Source organism: Ovis canadensis, chromosome 2 (genome assembly GCF_042477335.2).
Source record: "Ovis canadensis isolate MfBH-ARS-UI-01 breed Bighorn chromosome 2, ARS-UI_OviCan_v2, whole genome shotgun sequence".
Classification (NCBI taxonomy): Eukaryota; Metazoa; Chordata; class Mammalia; order Artiodactyla; family Bovidae; genus Ovis; species Ovis canadensis.
Genome location: NC_091246.1, coordinates 103857848 through 103879287, shown reverse-complemented (window position 1 = coordinate 103879287; position 21440 = coordinate 103857848). Strand labels below are relative to the sequence as shown.

Sequence of the window (21440 nt, the reverse complement as noted above, 5' to 3'; positions counted from 1 at the left end):
CTATTGCTCAAACATTCATGTGCCTTTGAAGCCTCTACCCTCTTTTGCAGGAAGATTATATTAACACATTGATAATTTCCAGAACAGTAACTTGTGATTCTGCATTTCTGGATGATCCAATATCTTCCTTACCATTTTGCATTTCCCCTATCTCAGCAGTTTTCCAAGGTTTAATAAATGAAATAACAATAGAATTGAAGTAAGATACTTCATTAAGCAGAATAAAGTGACTCATAAAATCTTATATTAAGCTGGAATTGATGTTAACAATCTTTCCTAAATACCTGAGCTTACAGAGGAAAAAAAAAAAAATTCTGATAATTGGAGCCAGAAACCCTGATGCCCAGATAACTGCTTACACAAATTTACCAACAAATAAAAGCAAATATTCCCATCAGTCATTCAGAAACTCAGGGTCTATATAAATGCACGTCATTTAAAAGTTTTGTTAAGAATTCAGAATTCTGACAAGTGTGCAAACAGAAGTTGTCCCATAGTTGGACTTAGGCAAGTATTTCTTACAGGAGGAGAAATCAAATTGAACATATTTTGGGACATACTATCTTAAGAGTTTGTTATACACTTTCCCCAGAGGAACTTCTTTTATGCCTCAGTCCTGCAGGGTTTTGCATCCATTCATCTATGCTTTTAACAAATACTTACTGAGCACATAGTATATCCTAGGCACTGAACAGTACAGCAGTGAACAAAATAAAACTGTGTTCACATAAAACCTTACCTTTCTGTGGTGAAAGACAAACTTTAAAAAAGAGTCAATCATACAGTATTCAGGTCATGATGAATACAACAGAGAAAAATAAATCTGGGAACGAATTCAGGATTATAATTTTTAAATAGGAAGAAAGCCATGTAGGTACAGGAGAAAGGACATGTAAGGTTAAGACCTTGACACAGAAATTGTCTACCATGTTCAAAGAACAGCACCAAGGACAGTGTGGCCAGAGTTGCATGGGCAAAGGATAACAAAGTAGAACATGAAAACTGGGGGTTTCTGGGAGGACAAGATCAAAGAGGAATCTGTAACTGAAAATTTCTGTTAAAAATATGAAATATTACTTTAGCTAGATTGATGTTAAATCAATAGCCTAGGGATGACTCAACTTAATAGGAAACTTATCATGAATTGCTAACAGTAGAATTTCTAACATCAACAGGTTGCCAGAGAGATGTTATTTTTAGACATTCCCAGCATCCATTAAATTATACTTCTGAGAGCATTATCAACTACTTTTATAAATGACTAGCTTTGAAGCATACCCTTGTCAATTTACTAGGAGGTGAGTGCTGAAAAGGGGATAAAAAAGGCTGAGGATAAGGGAATTAATGTTTCCCACTGCAGAGAAGTGGAGACATGCTTTATCTGCTGTATCTCAGGAGGTATGCTAACACATAATTTAAAATAGGAAGATGGTAAATCAGATTGTTTCCAAGTAAAAGCTGTGGTCAAACAAACTTCAGGGAGCGTATCTATATTTTATTCACTACTTATAATATTTAAGCATCCCAAGGACAAGTTTCTTTTATTTTTTACATTTTTCCACAGTCTACCATTGTTAGGCCCTCATATTTTGTATCGTCTGACTGAACAGACAAAAACATACCTCAAGTCATGAGGACAGGCTCTGCACCTGAGCTGGGGAGCAGGCAACTTTCTCATACTTCTGCCTTTGAAAACCTGGGGCTTGGAAAGCAAAGGAAATCATTTTTTAAAAAATGAAGACAACCCACAGGATGGAAGAAAATATTTACTAACAATGTGACTGACGAGGGATTAGTCTTCAAAATTTACAAACAGCTAATGTGGCTCAATATCCAAAAAAACAAAACACAAAACCCTAAACAATCCAATCAAAAAGAGGGCAAAAGACCTAAAGAGATAATTCTTCAAAGACAGCCAGCCAGCCAACAGGCACATGAAAAAATGCTTAACATCATTAATAATTAAAGAAATGCAAATCAAAACTACAATGTGGTTATCACCTCACATCAGCAAGAATGGCCATCATAAAAAAAATCAACAAAAAATAAATGCTCGAGAGGGTGTGAAGAAAGGGGAACCTTCCTATACTGCTGGTGGGAATGTAAACTGGTACAGCCACTATGAAGACCAGTATGGAGGTTCCATAAGAAACTAAAAACAGAGCAACCAAATCATCAACCAAATGATCCAGCCATCCCATTCCTGGGCATACATCTGGAGGAAATACAGCCCAGTGTTCGCGGCAGCATTGTTTACAACAACCAAAACCACAGAAACAACCTGAAACATCCATCAGCAGGTGAAAGGATAAAGGAGGTGTGGTATTCATATTCACCAGAACATTACTCAGCCATTAAAAAGAATAAAATACTGCCGTTTGCAGCAAATGAATGGTCTTAGACATCATCATACTAAGTGAAGTCAGACAAGGACAAGTATCATATGATATTTATATGCAGAATCTAAAAAAAAAAATGATACAAATGAGCTTATTTACAAATTAGAAACAAGCTCACAGAGAGACTGAATTTCTGGTTTCCAGGGAGGAAGGGTAGGGAGGAGGGATAGTTAGGGAGTTTGGGATTGACAGGTATACTCTGCTATATTTACAACAGATAATCAACAGTGACCTACTGTATAACACAGGGAACACTGCTCAGTATTCTACAATGACCTATATGGGAAAAAAATTTGAAAAAGAATAGATACAATGTGTACGTATGACTGAGTCACTTTGCTGTATACCTGAAACGCAACACTGTGAATCAACTATTCTCCTACATAAAATAAAAATTAAAGCAAAAAGCAAAAACTAAAACCCTCAGGCTTCAGATAACCATCCTATTTTCTCTATTTCTTTTTTCCTTCATTTTCCCCATGAACTGGTCATCCCAGCACAATCATATATTCCCTCCAGATTCATAATGGCTTATCTCAGTTTTATCTGCTGAAGTCTTCATATATTTCAAATCCCTTATTCTGAATTATTCTCCTCAGATAGCTAATGTAAAGTTCAGGAGTTCTCCAACTATATGGAGAAGCATACTGTATAATATACCATGGAAATAGTATTAATATTGTAAATTACTCACTATATCCTTCCGAATACAATCAGATTTCACAAAGCACCCTCTATACTACAGATCTATATCTAATTATAGGTGGTAAGACTTCTTCAATCTTTAGAATAATTTCCAGACTCAGATCTGCTTTAAATTCTTTTATGTCTAACCAGCATCATAAAATGTGCTGACTCTGTATCCCATGCCCCTTATTACATCTTTTCATATGAGTTAATACATAAATAAAAGATCTTAAAATACTTACCAAGCTCTTTCATATTAAAGATAATCTCTATGAAAGGTAGAAAATGATTCAGTCTTAAAATTCTATGGTTACACTTTTTGCCATATTCCCAGATACCATGTTAGATAACATCAAGATATTAATATAATTGATAGGCTGTCATTTTAAACTGAAGTTTATAGCTAGAAAAATCCACTCTTTACAAGGAGAACTAAAATAAAATACAAGTACAGGCTAAGCCAAATTAATGTTAATTAACCTCCTTAGTAGGTTCTTTTGCCTGTGACCTTCTGTATCTTCCTTGAGACTTCCTCTTTCTGCTGTATTAATGCCATGGTTTCCAACTTCCTTCTCTGCCTCCATCCTTATTCTTGTTACACACAGTTAAATTAATCTTTCTTAGGTACAAAAAGAAAAAAAAACACAACAACTGGGAGTAGGACAGAGGAGTACACAGTAAGAGACTTGGACCATGACTGCTTTGTACTTGAAATCCCAGGTTCTACTCCTTGTTAGCAGTTTGACCTTGTACAAATGTCTTATCCTGTTAAACTCTGGTTTCCTCCTTGGCAAACTGCAGACCATGTTATTTACTTCAAAGAGTCACTATGAGGACTCAACAGGATACAATAAAAAAGGTTCCTTATGGAAGTACCCAGAAATGTTAGCCTCTGCGTTCCTTTCTAAGTCTGAAGCAGCCATCTTTCAAAAAGGTTATTACATCTGAGGGGAAAAATGATTTAAGGCAAGCAGAAAAGCAATACAAAGGCTGGTATTGAGAGTACTTGCTTTCTAATATGGTAATTTAATTGGAAAACTAAACTATGATGAGAAAGTGGTTTCATGAGTACACAGAAATCCTGATTTGGCAGACAGCTCTCTGCCAAGAACTGCTTGGACAAGTCTTGTTTTCCCCAAGTAACCGCAAGGACTCCCTATCCCAAGTTTTATCCCACAATTCAGTTTTTTTAACAGTGCCTCTAAGGTGGTGCTAGTGGTAAAGTATCTACCTGCCAACGCAGATGTGAGTTTGATCTCTGGGTTGGGAAGATCCCTGGAGGATGAAATGGCAACCCATTCCAGTATTCTTGACTGGAGAATCCCATGGACAGAGGAGCCTGGCGGGCTACAGTCCAAGGGGTCACAAAGAGTCAGACATGACTGAGCACGCGCACACGCGTGTGCACGCACACCCCTAACCTTTTAATTACTCTAATTATGAATAAATGACTTTATTTGAGAAAATGCATCAAAGGCAGTAGTTTCTCAACATCTTAAAGGAACGGTGAATGCACGTTGGGGGCAGGGTGGGAGAAAGTCTGCCAGGAGGGAAGGAAGATGTGATACTGACAACTGTATACCTCTCTAGTGGAAATTCTGAAAAATGGAATAAAGAAACAGTAATTATCTACCAACTAAGTTTAGGATCTGATGGGAATCATGATGCAAAGTCATGGAGACATTTTTGGCTCTCTCAGTATCTCTTAGATATTCTTTCAGTATCTCATAGATAAACCACATCCAAATAAAGTCATGACTGACTTCAGAGAGAAAAAGCTTTCTTGCTAATAAGCTTTAATACTTAACTCATATCTATGATTGTGTTTCTCCTGCGCCTTCAAATTATGACCAAAATCTAAAAAGAATCCTGGTAGAAATCATAATGAGAACATAATAAATGTCATTATGTTCTGTTTCCAGGAGCTAAAATTCTGAAAGTCTACACCTCTAAAATAGAAAAAACTTGTTGCAAGTCATAAGATATTGTGACTAAATGAATAGAACTATGACATTTAAATCTCTTGATTCTGTATGTTATGACTGGAAAACATCAAGAGTGAAGGAAAGTCTAAATAAAGAGTGAAGAACATGGACAATGATGATATGCAGAACTGAATCATTAGGAATCAATGAATGCTAGAGACAGAACCTGGCTGACAGCAGATGAGGAACTAGAATACGTGAGGGTCAGACGTAGAGAAACAGACTCAAGAAGCTGCCTCTACATGCACAACAGCTGGAGGCATAACTAGAGGCTTAGGGTGATGGATCAATTCCGTGGATGCATGTTTATTTGGTCTATATGGTATTCAAAAGTCAGGAGACTGAATATAAATATGCAAGTTTTTACTTTTATAGAAAAAAAAAATGCTGTATCTATTACCCACCCTGAGTCACCCTTGAGTTCGTAATCCCTCCTGTGCCAACAATTGGCTGGAACTGCCTCCCCTTCTTGTATCAGACACGAATCACCACTGGCATGGTCCCCTCTAGACACTAAATATCAGCTGCTGTTTATGACCCAGCTCATAGTGCAGTTTGTGTCATGATAGAAAAAATAATTCTTTATTCTCATATCTCTATGAAAAGTCTGAAAACAAAAACTATTTTTTTTCCTTACACCTGGACCACTTAATTATGTTGCCTGCACACTGCCTGAGCAATCAACAAATAGGTGATAAAGCTAGAAGGCGGATTCTAGAATATGTCAGAAATCAGAAAGAGAACAAACAAACTCCTCAGAATTTAATAACTGAAAATGTCGCCAGTTCCAAACTGTATAACCATTAACCTTGCGATTTCAGTTCTAGGGAATCTACCCTGCAGATATACTCATACATGAGCGAGCAAACTAAATTATGTTCAGTGCTATTTTTTAACAGCATTATTTCTAAGAGGAAAAGATTAGAAACAACCTAAATGTACACCATTAGGAGAACAGATAAATTACGGTATAATCACACAATGCAGCCATAAGAAACTCCTTATATGCAAACATGAAAACAGTCTCCAAGCGAAAAGAATCAGGAAGAGCACGGCATGTATGTCATTTGTGAAGGAGGAGGAGGAGGGAGAAAAGAAGAGCAAAGTAGGAAAGAATATGTAAGGAACTATCTATAGATCTGTTTACACATGCATGAAGGAGTTCTGGAGGGATACAGAGGGAACTGGAAACACTGATTCCCTACAGGATAGGAACTTGATAACTGAAAGATGAAGGTGCTAGGAAGACTTTTCGTTATATTCTTCTATTTTATGAATTTTGTAGCAGGTATGTGGATATCTATTGATATCCTATTAAATGTAACAGGTAGGCTGAGCTGATTCCAAGTATGATTATCAACTCAGCAACTATCAGAACTAGTGAGCTAGGGACCTCTCTCTATAGATGGTATTTTGCCTTTTAATTCATGAATGGAAATGTCAGTGGGAACCTAGAGGAGGCTGAGGGGGGAGAACAAAGAGCGAAGGAAAGTGAGATGCAATAGAAACAATGGAAGAAATGGCATGGTGTCTTTTTTTTAATCTGGCTTTCTGAACTGGTTTTGAGTCCAGAAAGAGTAAAAGGCTAGATTCAAAAGGTAAGACACCTTTCCAACAGAGACTGTGAAGCTGTGAGCACAAGCTCTTGCTACGGTGGGACTTGCAGACAAAGCGTGGCACAGAGCTGAGGGTGGGGGCAAGGGGCTCCAATTCAGCCCCACTCCTCTGGGCCCTTGAAGACTGCTGCTCCGACAGCCCCAGAGACGGCAGTCCTGGCACGGCTGCAGTCCCTCACGAGGTCGCAACAGCAGGGCACTGACGAGGTTCCACATTAGCCTGGGTTAAAGGCAACGGACTTCCCAAGGAGGCTGTAGGACAATAATATTCACTTCTCGAATACATGTTAAGTTCCACTCAAGGGCTCCCAGATAAACTTAAGGGAACTCTAAAGAGGGCTGGGGACTTGTGTGAGTAAGGAGGGGAACTAAAAATTAACTCCATCTCTATATAAGTGATGAAGCTGGGAAACAATCATGACACAAAAGGATAAAAATATATGTGGATCAGTTAAGGAACAGAAAACAATACTCTGGCAAGAACTCCTAAAGAGAAGTCTTACGGATTCTTTTTTTTTTTTTAAATTAACTTAGGCACTTGCTCACTGAACAGGAAGTAGAAGAGAAAAAAATATGAGGATGGCTGGAAACAGATTACTCAAGGCTCTGCTGGGAACCAACACACTTAGTTATGCAGTACCTACTTTTCAAAGTGAAATCTTTCAACTGCTTTAAAATGTTTCTTTTCTAAGCCATTGAAAGCAATGAGATCATGTTCTTGATTAACAGCCAAGTTTTTTTTCCCCTGGAACCCAGACTGTTGAAGTAAAAAAGAAGAAAAATTAGAGAAATTTAAAAAGGGTGAAGGGGGAAGAACTGGGAACAGAAAACAGAAACGAAGCAAAATAAACGTATTTTAAGAAAATTATGGAATAACCAAACAGAAAGTTTGTTTAAAAAAAGAGGCTATCTTGTCCTGTTCCAAAAATACAAGAGTATCAATTCAATTTATTTAACTGATGTTTTCCTATTCCATTTGCCCAGAGTTAAAGTAACATATACATTCCTGTTATGCCTCATAGCACACAGCATTAAGTAATTATAAATACAGAGATAAGCCATTTGTGAAAGATGTGGTTTGTACTAACATAATAGGGCTTGCTGAACCATTAACAAAAAGTGAATTTGAAGGCCAAACTTAGGTAATTTGGGGTCATATGCTTCTCACAAGAGGAAATAAATCATACTCACTACCCTAAACAATGGATAGTGAAGAGAGAATTTCTAAGATAAGAAGTCCAATACGTAACATTAAACTCCATCTCAAAAGGCAACTACTATTGTTACAGAACAAATAATATTAACAAGGTCCATGTAGTGTATTCTATATCCATGACAGTGTCTCTCATACTACTAGCTATTTAATGTAAATTTATATTCAAACAGCACTTTATACTTTTTAAAATATTTTCACATTTCTCATTTGATGTCCATCATATTATGGGGAAACAGTGTCAGATTTTATTTTTCTGGGCTCCAAAATCACTGCAGAGGGTGACTGCAGCCATGAAATTAAAAGACGCTTACTCCTTGGAAGGAAAAGTTATGACCAACCTAGATAGCATATTGAAAAGCAGAGACATTACTTTGACAACAAAGGTCCATCTAGTCAAGGCGATGGTTTTTCCTGTGGTCATGTATGGATGTGGGAGTTGGACTGTGAAGAAAGCTGAGTGCTGAAGAGTTGATGCTTTTGAACTGTGGTGTTGGAGAAGACTCTTGAGAGTCTCTTGGACTACAAGGAGATCCAACCAGTCCATCCTAAAGGGAATCAGTCCTGGGTGTTCTTTGGAAGGACTGATGCTAAAGCATCAGTACTCCAGTACTTTGGCCACCTCATACGAAGAGTTGACTCACTGGAAAAGACTGATGCTGGGAGGGGTTGGGGGCAGGAGAAGGGGACGACAGAGGATGACATGGCTGGATGGCATCACCGACTCGATGGACATGAGTTTGAGTGAACTCCTGGCATGCTACAGTCCATGGGGTCACAAAGAGTCGGACACGACTGAGCAACTGAACTGAACTGAACTGATACCCTGTGAGGAAGGCAACACAGGTTTCATTCAGTTTTAGACACCAAAACATAGAAAGGTTAAGAGAGAATTTACAAGTCAATTATAAATCAAGGATCGAATGCAAAGGGCCAAGAGCGTCTGTGTCAAAGCATGTTCGAAAGCTAGTATGCATCTATATATTCAAATAGTTTATAGGACAACTATGTTCAGAAACTGTAGGCATTTATATAGGCAATAGGAATATAAGAAAAAACAGGAACATACGTTGTGTCTACCCTCGTGAAGCTGCCAACTCCATGAGTCATTATTTAAATGATTATACAGATAAATGGCAAAGCTTCACTTGTGACCAAGTGCTGTGATGGGGTATCCAGTGCTATGAGAACATACAATGTGGGAAAGTTGACCAAGAAAAGGATTTACTATGAATTAACGATAAAGCTCACATCTGAAGGACAAGCCTCATAAAGACAAAGAAACAAACACTAATTCTTGGCGAAAGCAACATCATGCGCAAAAGACCTACTGTGGGAGGGGGCATGTAAAATGCAAGAGACCAAAGGAAGAAAAGTGTGGTTGAAGCAGAAGTTCTGACCCGCAACTTCCAAGAGTGCATGAGATCAGGATCCCCCATGTGATGTTGGACACATTAAGGCTGGAGTGACCACAGCTCTAGTCTAATCTCTGTTTTATAATATCTAGATGGTTCTCTCAGGTATAGGGGGCGGGTGCCCAAGAATGCGAAAATAAGGGAGCTGCTACATCCATTAGAGAGCTGCGAAAATGGGACTTCCCTGACGGTCCAGTGGTTAAGACGCTGCCCTCGAATACAGAGAGTATGGGTTCGATCCCTGGTCAGGGAGCTAAGATCCCATATGCCTGGAAGCCAAGAAACCAAAATGTGAAACAAAGGCAAAACTAACAAATTCAATAAAGACTTTAAAAAATGGTGAAAAAAAAACCCTGCCAAGTTATTGAATTCCAGGAGGGTGACATCACTTTTAATTTAGAACATAAAGAAAAAATTTATGAAGGTGGTAACATTTGCCCTAGGCTTTTAGAGGTAGATTGAATTTCTACAGACAGAGGATAAAGAGACTACTACAGATAAAGAAATGAGACTGAAAAGATACCCCTTGCTGCTTCACAGAGTGTTATTTTATTTTAATGCAATCTTTCCTATGTGGTACTTTGGAAATATCATCCCCAGAACATCTTAAAGCTGTAGAGGTCCTGTAGCTTTTTACAAAGCTTGGTTTAATCTTTACTCACAACAAACCATGTTAGGTTCAAGGACACACATTAATTCTCTCCATTTTGCAGATGAATGAGGCTGACTTGTGCAAGGTCACATTTCAACAGTGCTCTTTCTTTATAACATTAGAGATACTTGATCACTAGGATGTGCAACAGCCATCAAAGTCTGTTTCATGAAATATGGGGGACTAACTAGGCTCGGTATGTTAGACACATAAGAACTCTATGATACCTTGAGGCAAAAGCCAGTTATCCTGGCTTTAAACAAATGAAAGTAATGTAATAGGCCGGTAATCTTCTCAGAGAAAGAGAATAGGATACACAGAGACAGAGATTCAAATGAGGCACCCCTGATGAGACCTAATAACTCAAGTATGTACAAAAAGCAGCTGTGAATAAGGGGCTGGGAGAAAGAGGAAGGAAAAACAAACAAACAAGGTAGCACAATATATTAAGGAAGAAAAATGAATCAGGGGAGACATGCTTTACCTTCAAATAGCACTTTCTCATGTTTTAAAGTCTTTTTTTTATTTTTTCCCACAAGGTGTCTTCAAGAAAATTTTTGATGATCTCACTTAGAAGATCTATGCTTTTCTTAGTCATCAAACATATTTATTCCTCTTTTCTTTTCCCAATACATGGAGGACTCTAAATGATGCAAATAATACTCTTACTTTTATTAACATATATTAAGCCTCTACTCTTGTGCAAAGTATTATGGAAGATAAGTATTATGGAAGACAGGTCACCAGTCTCGAAGATTTATACTTTAGCAATACCAGAAGATATCATCAGTAGATTTTATTCAAGAAAATCTGTTGGGCTTTACTCTTATTTTCATAAATAGAAAGGACTTTCTCCAAAGAAGAACAGAAAAGTTCAAAGACATTAATAAGAAGATTCCATATCACAAAGAGACTGATCCAACAACCTGAGTGGGAGCCATGAATAAGATTTTGTATCTCATACACTAACCCAAGGACTTGGGTGCCTGTGGCTTATGAAGCCATCTGGCCTATGGTAAGTAAGTAATCTAGTAAGTAATAATGTTGTATATATAAAAATAATCTTCCTTAGAGTTAAAAGTAGCAAAAAGTCAAAAAGAATAGAGGTTAGGAACAATGATTAACTGCTAAGGAGAAAAACAGCATTTCAATGAGCATGGATAAAAAACAGCAATAACTTACTAGCACAATCCAAAGAACTTTGGAAATCTGTACAGAAGTATCGACACCCACTTTGAAGCCCCCAGTACCAGTTTATAAATGCTTTCCTACCTCTGCTGTACCATCTTTACCACCCATCTTGTATCCATTTTTCTCCTTCTGTCCCAGTGGGATAGCTTGGGTGATGGTGAACATAGTTGACCAACAACTAAACAGGAAAATAGCAATACAGAACAAAGAAAAAAAGACAGTGGCTTTTTTTCTCTTGATATCTTCCACACCACTGTCTCATATCCTGTCTTATCTACCCTGATATAAAATGAAAAACCATCTTGTACTTTTTAAAAGCAGAATGATAGTAACATTTTCTATTTCTCTTGCCTTCAAATCCCTCAATTTGGCCTTTTTGAAAGCGGCCGTGGTTGCTGTTATTTTTTAACCCTTGGATTCAGTGGTCCTTTACAGAAAGAGGGTCTTCATGTCTGTAATAAAGAAAGTTTAAACTTATAATGTATGAGTGCGTCATGGATGAGGCCCTACAATCTAACTTTCAGATATTAAAAAACTCATCTTCTCTGTGCCAAAGCCACGTGGATTTGTGAAGCAATGGAGTTTGTTCTGTTTGACATGAAATTATTCGCTTTTTGGATCAAAGTACCTGATATGTCCTTGGGAACCACTTAACTATCCTTCATTCCTCACAGTGTGTAACTGCAAATATGACTGCATGTTTTAAAGGGTAGCTGAACCTACCATGCTAAAAAAGTGCACGGAAAAAAACTTCCAAGAAGAAAGTACACTAATGACTAATTGATTCTACTGTTTTACAGTTTAAGTATATAATACACAGAATATATTAAAATGTTACAATAGCTATTCATATAATAAGTGACATAGTTATTACTTAATATCTCTACACATTTAGGAAATGTTTTTAAATTAAACATTAAAATATTACTAGTAAAAAGGACTGGTTTGGCATAAAACAACAATGTGTCCACAAAAGTAGTGTGAGCAGTTCTCTTAAAAGAAAATGAAAATAATGTCACTATACCTACTTTGATTTCCATCATCACAAGGATCAGAAGGATAAACTGGAGATCTATTTAAACATCTAATGAAACATTAAAAAATTTCAAACTTCCCCTAAAAGCTAAGTATAGTTGGTTATGTGTCGAAGGGGGGTTCTTTCCCATGTGCCATTTTTTGAGCGGAGAAGTTAAGGATCAACAACATGTATAACAACAGCGACACACTAAATAACAGCAATAGCACTCTCATTTTTTATTCCTTTTTGACCATCACTGTAATCCCATAAGATGAGCATTCATATGACTATCTCACAAAAGAGAAAAGAAAGGAAAACCAAGGCTCTGAAAATGTTAACAACACTAAGTAATTGAGTAAACTATATCTTTGACAAGTGTCAGAGTTAGGATTACAAATGAGAAAATTTCTGAATTTAAACTCAGCACTCTGTTCCACACTATACTGTAGTAAGAGATTGCAAAATAAACATACAAATTACACCCATCTCAGGATGCACATCTGTTTGTAAGATGATACTGCTGCTCTTTAATCACCCCTTTCAAAGAAAGTTTTAAATTTTATGTAGTGAAACTTATCAATATTCATTCTATTATCATTCACGCTTGTTGGGTCTTCTGGAAGAAATGCTGCCTCTGCAAATTCACATTTTCTCTTATGTTTCTTCCAGACGTTTTTAAGTCTCAGCACTTAGGTTAAGGACTATAACCCATTCAAGTTATTTCTGGATATGAGACAAGGGTCAAGGTCTCTCCCCTGTTCTCCTCCCTTCAGTCCTACCCCATCAGTATATACAATTTCTCCAGCACCATTTTTATAAACTTTTTATTTTATATTGGAGGATAGGTGATTAACAATGTTGTGTTAGTTTCAAGTGTTGTTGTTGCTCAGTTGCTAAGTCATGTCCAACTCTTTGCAACCCCATGGACTGCAGCATGCCAGGCGTCCCTGTCCCTCACAAAACTTCAAGTGTATGGCAAAATAATTCAGTTATACACAGACACACATCTATGCTTTTTCAATCTCTTCCAATTTACGGTGTTACATAACACTGAGCAGAGTTCCCTATGTTATACAGTTAAGTCCTTGATGGTTATCCATTTTAGGTATAGCAATGTGTAGACGTCCATCCCAAACTCCCTAGCTATCCTTTCCCTTACCCTCCACACCCCTGTAACCATCAATTTGTTCCCTAAATCTGTGAACCTGTTTGTTTTGTAAATAAGTTCATTTGAATCTTTTAGATTCTGCATATAAGCAATACCATACCATATTTGTCTTTCTCTGGCCTACCTCACTCAGTACGACAATCTTGAGGTCCACTTGCTGCAGATGGCATTGCTTCGTTCTTTTTAATGGCTCAGTAATATTCCACTGTGGGCTTTCCTAGCGGCTCAGTGGTAAAGAATCCACCTGCCAATGCAGTAGACATGGGTTCAATCCCTGGATTAGGAAGATCCCCTTCAAAAGGAAATCCCATGGATGGAGGAGCCTCGAGGGCTACAATCCATGGGGTCACAAAAGAGTAGGACATGAGCTAGCAACTAAACAACAACAATATTCCACTGTATCTATGTACCACATCTGCTTTATCCATTCATCTGTCAATGGGCATGAAGGCTGCTTCCATGCTTTGGCTATTATAAATAGTTCTCCAGTACTGTTTACCCAAAGAATTGCCTTGGCATCTTTGTAAAAAATCCACTGACCATTAATGTGTGGGTGTTTGTAGACTCTGTACAACTGATATATTCTTATGCTAATACCACACTGCTTTGATTACCATAACTTTACGGTAAGTCTTAAAATCAAATAGTGTAATTCCTCCAGTTTTGCTGTTCTTTTTTCTAATGGGTCAGAGAGGTCTTCTAAATTTCCATATAAATTATAGACCCAATTTGTTAGGGTCTACAAAAAAGCCTCCTAGGGTTTTAAGATTGAGTCGAATCTATGGATCAATCTGGGGAGAAATGAAATTTTAAAACGGATTCTTCTGATCCATAAACATATTATGCTGCTGCTGCTGCTGCTAAGTCACTTCAGTCGTATCCGACTCTGTGCGACCCCAGAGATGGCAGCCCACCAGGATCCCCCGTCCCTGGGATTCTCCAGGCAAGAACACTGGAGTGGGCTCCCATTTCCTTCTCCAATGCATGAAAGTGAAAAGTGAAAGTGAAGTCTCTCAGTCGTGTCCAACTCTTGGCGACTCCATGGACTGCAGCCCACCAGGCTCCTCCGTCCATGGGGTTTGCCAGGCAAGAGGAACATATTATACATCTCCATTTATTTAGGTCTTCTTTAATATATATGAGCAATGTTCTGTGTTCTTCAGCATCATAATAAATGTGGTCTTGTCCACATTTATTATTTATTCTAAAGTATTTCATTTTTGTATATTATTATAAATGGCATTGTTGTTGAACTTTGACTTTCCAGTGTTCAATGCGAATATCAGATAAGGCTATACGGAACTAAAAATGATTTCTGTATATTGAACATATGCCCTGTGATTTGGCTAAACTGATTTAATAGTTCTAGGGGCTTAAAAAAAAATTAAATTCCACAGCATTTTCTACAAACACAATCAGGTTGCCTGTGTATAATGACAGTTGTTTTTTTTTTTTTAATAAATCTATCAGCCTTTCAGTTTCCTATCTTACTATAAGGCCTAGGAACTCTAGTACATTGCTGAACAAAGCAGTAAGGGCAGAAACTCTTGCTCTGTTCCCAGTCATAGGAGGAAAGCACTCAGTCCTCAGAGTGAGTACAATGCTAGTTTTAGGTTTTTATCAGTTTAAGGAAGTTTGCTTTATTATTTGTTTGCCGAGTTTGGCTTTTTGTTTCATGAATGGTATCTTTCTCCATCTACTGAAATGATCTGCCTGCAATGCAGGAGACCCGGGTTCAATTCCTGTGTCAGGAAGATCCCCTGGAGAAGGAAATAGCAACCCACTTCAGTATTCTTGCCTGGAGAATCCCACTGACAGAGGAGCCTGGCGGGCTACAGTCCATGAGGTCACAAAAGTCAGACATGACTTACAACTAAACCACCGTAACACTGTTCTTTCAGTTTAGCCTGTTAATACGGTGAATCACACGGACTGATTTTCGAATGTTAAACCAACCTTACATTTTTTGACATTACATTAGTCACGATATAATAACTTTTTATTATGTTGCTGGATTCAATTTGTTTCCATTTTGTTTATCATTTCCCAATATTTTAATGAGAGTTTCTGCGTATGTTCCCAAGGGATAGTGGTTTACAGATTTCTTTTCCTGTCATGTCTTTGACTTGGTATCAGAGTAATACCGGCTGCATGAAATGAGTTCAGAAGTGTTCCTCTTCCTTCTATTTTTGGAAACAGCTTGTCTGGAACTGGCATCATTTCTTAAATGTTTGGGAGAATTCACTGAGAAGACATCTGACTCGGGAGTTACTTTCAAGTCTTTTTTTTTTGGTGGTAAGGTTTTTATCTACAAATCTAATTTCTTTAACATACGTAGGGATTTTCACGTTATCTATTTTCTTTCTGAATGAGCCTTGATAGTTTGCATCCATCAAGGAATCTGATCATTTGTCTAAGTTACATTTATTGGCATAAGGGAGGTTCAAGAGGGATGGGACAAATGATTCATGACACTATATGGCAGAAACTAACATGCTACTGTAAAGCAATCATCCAATTAAAAATAAATTTAAAAAATAAAAAATAATAATCAAATTTGTTCACAATATTCTCTTACTATTCTTTTAATGTTTGGAGGATCTGTAGTGATATCCTTTTTACTTCACATATTGGTAGTTTGTGTCTTTTCCTTTTTTCTTAACTAATGTAGGTAGTGGTCTGTCAACTTTAAGAAGCTTTTCAAAGAACCGGTTATTGGTTTCATTGATTTCCCTGCTTATTTTCTATTTTCCTGATTATCATTCTTGATTATTTCTTATCTTTTGCTTACTTTGGGTTTAATTTGTTCACGTTTGTCCAGTTTCTTAAGCTAGAAACCTAAGATCACTGATTTGGTATTCGTTTTAGTTTACAGGTCTCTGAAGCAAGGGTTCTGAGGAAATGAACTTGAGGGGCCTTATTCATATCTGGACCCAGTGCAGATCAAGAGGTCTTGGACTTGGAGAGTAAGGCTGCAATTAGATTTTGGGAGTTAGGGGAGAGGACGAGTACATCTGCATTTGGCAGGAATACAAACTTTAGTGGTTAGAGAGTGAACTGTGGCAGACTACTTTCGCAGAGGGTCATAATAATTGCTCCTTTGCAATGTGACTGCCTCTCTTCCCATCAAGAGAGAGGACTGGAATCTGACTGCACTTCTTTCACCAACAGAGTGATGGAAGTGAGGTCATACAACCTCCCAACCTAAACCTTAAGCCTCTCTTAAGCCTCTTCTACTTTTCTCTTTCTTGCAGAGATACCATGATATAATCCTGTAAAGAAGATGGTCTAGTTTACTGGAAATTGACAGGACACACAGAGGAGAACCAAGGCACACCAACCAACAGCCAGACACATAGGTAAGGCTATCTTGGACCTTCAGTCTAGTCAAACCACCTAAATGGAGGCACATTAGTAAACCTAGGCAAAACCAACAAGAGAAGCAGCCCAGCCAACCTTCAGAATCATGAGAAATAAATCCCCATTGTTTCAACTCACTAAGTTCTGAAGTGGCCAGTTAGTCTGTAATTAACTGAAACTACTGAGTACTCACAGAAAAATAGATTAAAAGATTTTCCTCTAAGAAGTTGATAAGGGAAAAACACAAGGAACATTAAAGTCAACTAAAAGACTGCTAAACCTACTCTTTAAAAAACCACAAAAACTATAAAAATTTTAGAAAGGAGGGGTATGAAGTAAAAGAACTTAAATAAGGGCGTCCCATAATACACTGGCTTTACATTGGCTATTAGTGTCTGCCTGTATTTGTTCACTTTATAAAGCAGAGCTTACAATCATTCTCTACAAAAGCCAAAATGATCTTTTAAAACTACAATTCAAATCATGCCTTGCCCCTACTTAAAATGCAATAGTAGCTTCTCAGTGTGTACGGAGCAAAATTTATCATGACCTACGTACACTGCCATAAAAGATTCAGCCTCTGCCCTCACTCCCTAAACCCTAGGCACCATTGCTTTCTTTCTAATCTTGAATCCCCCAAGCTTGACTTCTCTGGTGGCTCAGTGGTAAAGAATCTGCCTGCCAACGCCGGAGACGTGGGTTCAATCCCTGGGTCTGATCCCTGGGTTGGGAAGATCCCCTGGAGGAGGAAATGACAACCCACTTCAGTAGTCTTGCCTGGGAAATCCCATGGATAGAGCAGCCTGGCAGGCTACAGTCCATAGGATCACAAAGAGTCGGACAAGACTTAGCCACTAAACGAATAAACCCCAAGCTCACTCCTGTTTTAAGAGTTTAACTGCATTCATCTAAAATATTCTTTTCACACCTGGTTTCCTACTGAGGTGCTAATTCAAATGTCACCTCAGAGAGACCTTTCATGACCACATAATTTAAAATGCCGTATCATAACCTTGATATATACTCTTATAGAACTTACCAGCATCTAAAATTATTTACTTGTTTATATATCTGAACTCCCAGCCCTATTTAAATAAAGATACTTTCAGGCTAGTTCACCATTATATTCCCAGGACCTTAAACAGAGTCTGGCACAAAGGAGGTGCATAAATATTTTTCTTAATGAATTATGTAAAGATAAGGTATTAATTTGGGAAAGGATGAGAAGACAAAGCTCTCCATTAGTGGAGAATTAACTAGTTTGAAACGCACAAGAAAAGTATTATTTAATAAATTGTCACCATTAACTACCTGGGTTCCATGCTAGTGAGAGGGTCACAGGCAGGAAGGCCAGGGGTCTCCAAACGGAGGAAATAGCCTGCAAGTGTCAGACATTTTTACCTCTCTTAAGAGGCAGGAGGAAACAAACTAGCCATATTTTTTCCTTCTCTATACAAATTTAAAAGGGGGTTTCTCTTAAAATACTGTGTTGCCATAATGTCACCTGGTTTCACCATAAGTTAACCAATGCCTTTTTCTTATGGAAATGTTTGTCTTAAGCTATGCTAATGTACTATGCATTTACCCCAAACTCTGTCTTCAAGTCAGTTCCGCCTTTTGGCTCAGAACCTACCTGACAAACCAGTATGTTCTACTGAGATACCATTCCTCCAATCTATGTAAATGAAACTATTTGTATCGTGATCTGCCCTTCAAGATTCAAGCCAATCATTTTATGGCCCAGGATGAACCATTTGGTGCCAAGATTAAACCAAAATGCATCTTATGGGTGAGGGGCCTGGTGCCATTCTGAGTTTTAAGACATTCCTTTCTTTCATTAACACACTGCTGTTGACTATATAACATCCAGCTGAAGACTAGCAGGGGGGTACTCTTTCTGCCCCCTTCTGACGCCTATGTCAAAAGCTTTCTCTATCTCCTTTACACTTTAATAAAACTTCATTAAACAAAAGCTCTGAGCGATCAAGCCTTATCTCTGGCCCTGGATTGAATTCTTCTCCTCCGGGGGCCAAGAATCCCGGCGTCTTTGCATGATTCAACGACAACCTTTCACTAGCACAACTCCCACATTTTCTGCTACAGCCCAGGGCTGTGTGTGAACCCATGACACTAAACTAGTGTTTTCCTATTAGCTCCTACAGAGCTTTGACTACAGCTTTCTTCATAGGAGAACTTAGACCTTAAAAGCCAAGTTTCAAGCTTGCTGTAGAAAATGAGGTAACAAAGTCTGCAGATGTTCCTGAGAGTCCTAGAGGACTCTTTAGGACTGAGATATCACTTACGGAAAACAGAGTCTGATGTGGTAACTCTCCCTTTTTTGCTGTAAGGCACAAGAAACTTGCATGTGGCCATCAATCTGATGACTCCTTGAACACTTTGGCTTATGTGATTTCTCCCACTGAAAATGTTACATGCAGGATTTTTCACCTTTTCCAAATCATTTCTACCTCTCAAAGTTTCACTAATATACTTTCTAGAGCAAATAATAGACAGCACCACTCAAGGTACCCTACACTACAAGAACATTTACTATTTCATATAACAAGGAGGCTGGAAGACAAGACAGCTTTGGAATAAGTTAACTAAGACCAATAACCTTTGGCAAAGAGCCCTCTTCCTTTACCCCACTCTGCCATCCTCACTGAGAAACAACAATATCTATAGCTTATTGTTTTTAAGCTATAGATAATGTCATCTGTAGGTACACTGACCTATACAAGAATAAAATGAGTGTAGTGCAAGGAAGGAAAGAGAGACCCACAGACTAGGCAACCAAGAGTACTTATACAAAGGTCCAACTGCAAATACTAATATTTCTAAAAGCTTTCCCTTAGTATTCAGGTCTTCGATGACATCACATGTATAGCTTATATAATTCTCTGTAAATTATCCTTCTGAAATAAGATTATAAGTCGTTTTTACTGAAATCTGTAGTAGAGGAATCTACCAAAGCAGATTTACATACATATGTGTGAAGGTACCAGTAGAGAAAACATTAAAATGAGATTATATATTTATAGAAAGACTTCAAATTTGGAATATATCACACAGATATGTGCAAATATGAAGTCACAAGAATGCTTAAAATAATGAAATACTGGAAATAATCCACATGTCAGCAACAGATGATTATTAAAGATATTATGACACACAGAGTTCATTAATAAATGTCCCTAAGGAAAAATTTAGAAATCAGCATCTAATACCATGGGAAATATTCAGGATATAATAGAAAATAAAGAAGAGACAACAAAATTGAACGTAGTGTCTTTTTCTAGAGCATTTGAATGAAACAACAATTTTGTCACGCTACAGTCACTGAATCATTTTGGCATTTTAAAGTACTAACCTGTCTTGACATAAAGGAGGCATTTGCAAATGGAGGTTGAATAAAAGTGGGTGCACTAATTACTGCTGGGTGATTAATAAATATCAGGATGTAGACGAGTCAGAGACCTACTGTGGCTTTCTGGTTTGGTTCTTGACTGACAGCTGCTATATTTCAAAGCTCTCTTTCAACTCTGATTGGCAAGTGCTTCGGACCAATGAACACGTACAAATGAGTAATAAAAGATAAAAACAAGATTAACTATAGGTCAAAGGGTTAAACTTTCAGAGTAAAACAGTTGTTTGTTTATACTTACAGATCACTGCTATAGTACTATACATTATTCGTAAACTGGTCTATGCATGCACATTTATTTTTTAATTCTGAATGATCTTTCCAATGATGTGTGCACTTATTTCACATAAAAATAACATTGATAATAAGCTCATTTCTAAAAAAATCATTAAATTCTGACTATCTCTTGCAATATCTCATCTTTCAATTGAAAATAGTGAAAAGACACAGATCACAACAATCAGAGAGATCATAATTATACAGGACAGTATTTTTTTTTGTAAGAAGGACATGCCTTCATTAGATAACATCAGTCACCTTTTAGCTATTTCTTTATGAAACAAAAAATTTCCTGGTACATTTCTCATTTCATAACCAGTCTAAATAACCAGTCATTGGATCTCAAAGCAGAGCATACTTTTGTATATTAAGTTAGTAGGTGGGTCTAGCATAATCAGAGGGCACTTCACAATACTGCTGGGTCAAAGAACCCAAGTGATTTTGCTCCCTCAGTAAGGATTTCCACCTGTATGCACATGAATACCAGGAATATCTTTACAGCATTATGGGAAGAGGAGGGTAGAGGGAACTCTAATGAGAGATGTTCTGTCTTCACGAGGATATACTCAATGAAGCAACCATGTAGAGGCAGAAAATCAATGAACAACACTGCTATAAAGATGGCACATCTGAAGAGTTTTACTGTGGGAGTTTGTAAAGCTATATTGCATATGATATTTCCAGGTAGGGGGAAATTTTATGCTACAACCTGAAGTAACTTTTTAGAATATTTAAGGCTGTCTCAAATGTGACAGCCTGGACCTGGGAGCTCTTTATTTAAGATCACAGGGAAGCACAGAAACCTTTTCTCTTTTGGCTCTAACTTCATTACAGTACTAACCACAAAGTAGAAATAAATGTTATTTAATGACAAAATAACTGTGGAAAATTCTGAAAGAGATGGGAATACCAGACCACCTAACCTGCCTCTTGAGAAACCTGTAAACATGTCAGGAAGCAACACTTAGAACTGGACATGGAACAACAGACTCGTTCCAAATAGGAAAAGGAGTACGTCAAGGCTGTATATTGT

General features: G+C 37.6%; 1 protein-coding gene across 26 annotated transcripts in view; it reads right to left on the bottom strand.

The window, feature by feature from the left end:
* Window positions 1–21440, bottom strand: part of HMBOX1 (homeobox containing 1) — a 196863-nt gene that overhangs the window by 133003 nt on the left and 42420 nt on the right. For 10 of the 26 annotated variants that reach the window (XM_069576726.1, XM_069576724.1, XM_069576734.1 and 7 more), the window contains exon 2: window positions 1623–1702. The exons of the other annotated variants lie outside the window; for them this stretch is intronic. The gene's annotated coding sequence lies outside the window, so the exon portion shown is untranslated. The remainder of the gene's footprint in view (window positions 1–1622; window positions 1703–21440) is intronic. 26 annotated transcript variants of the gene reach the window in all.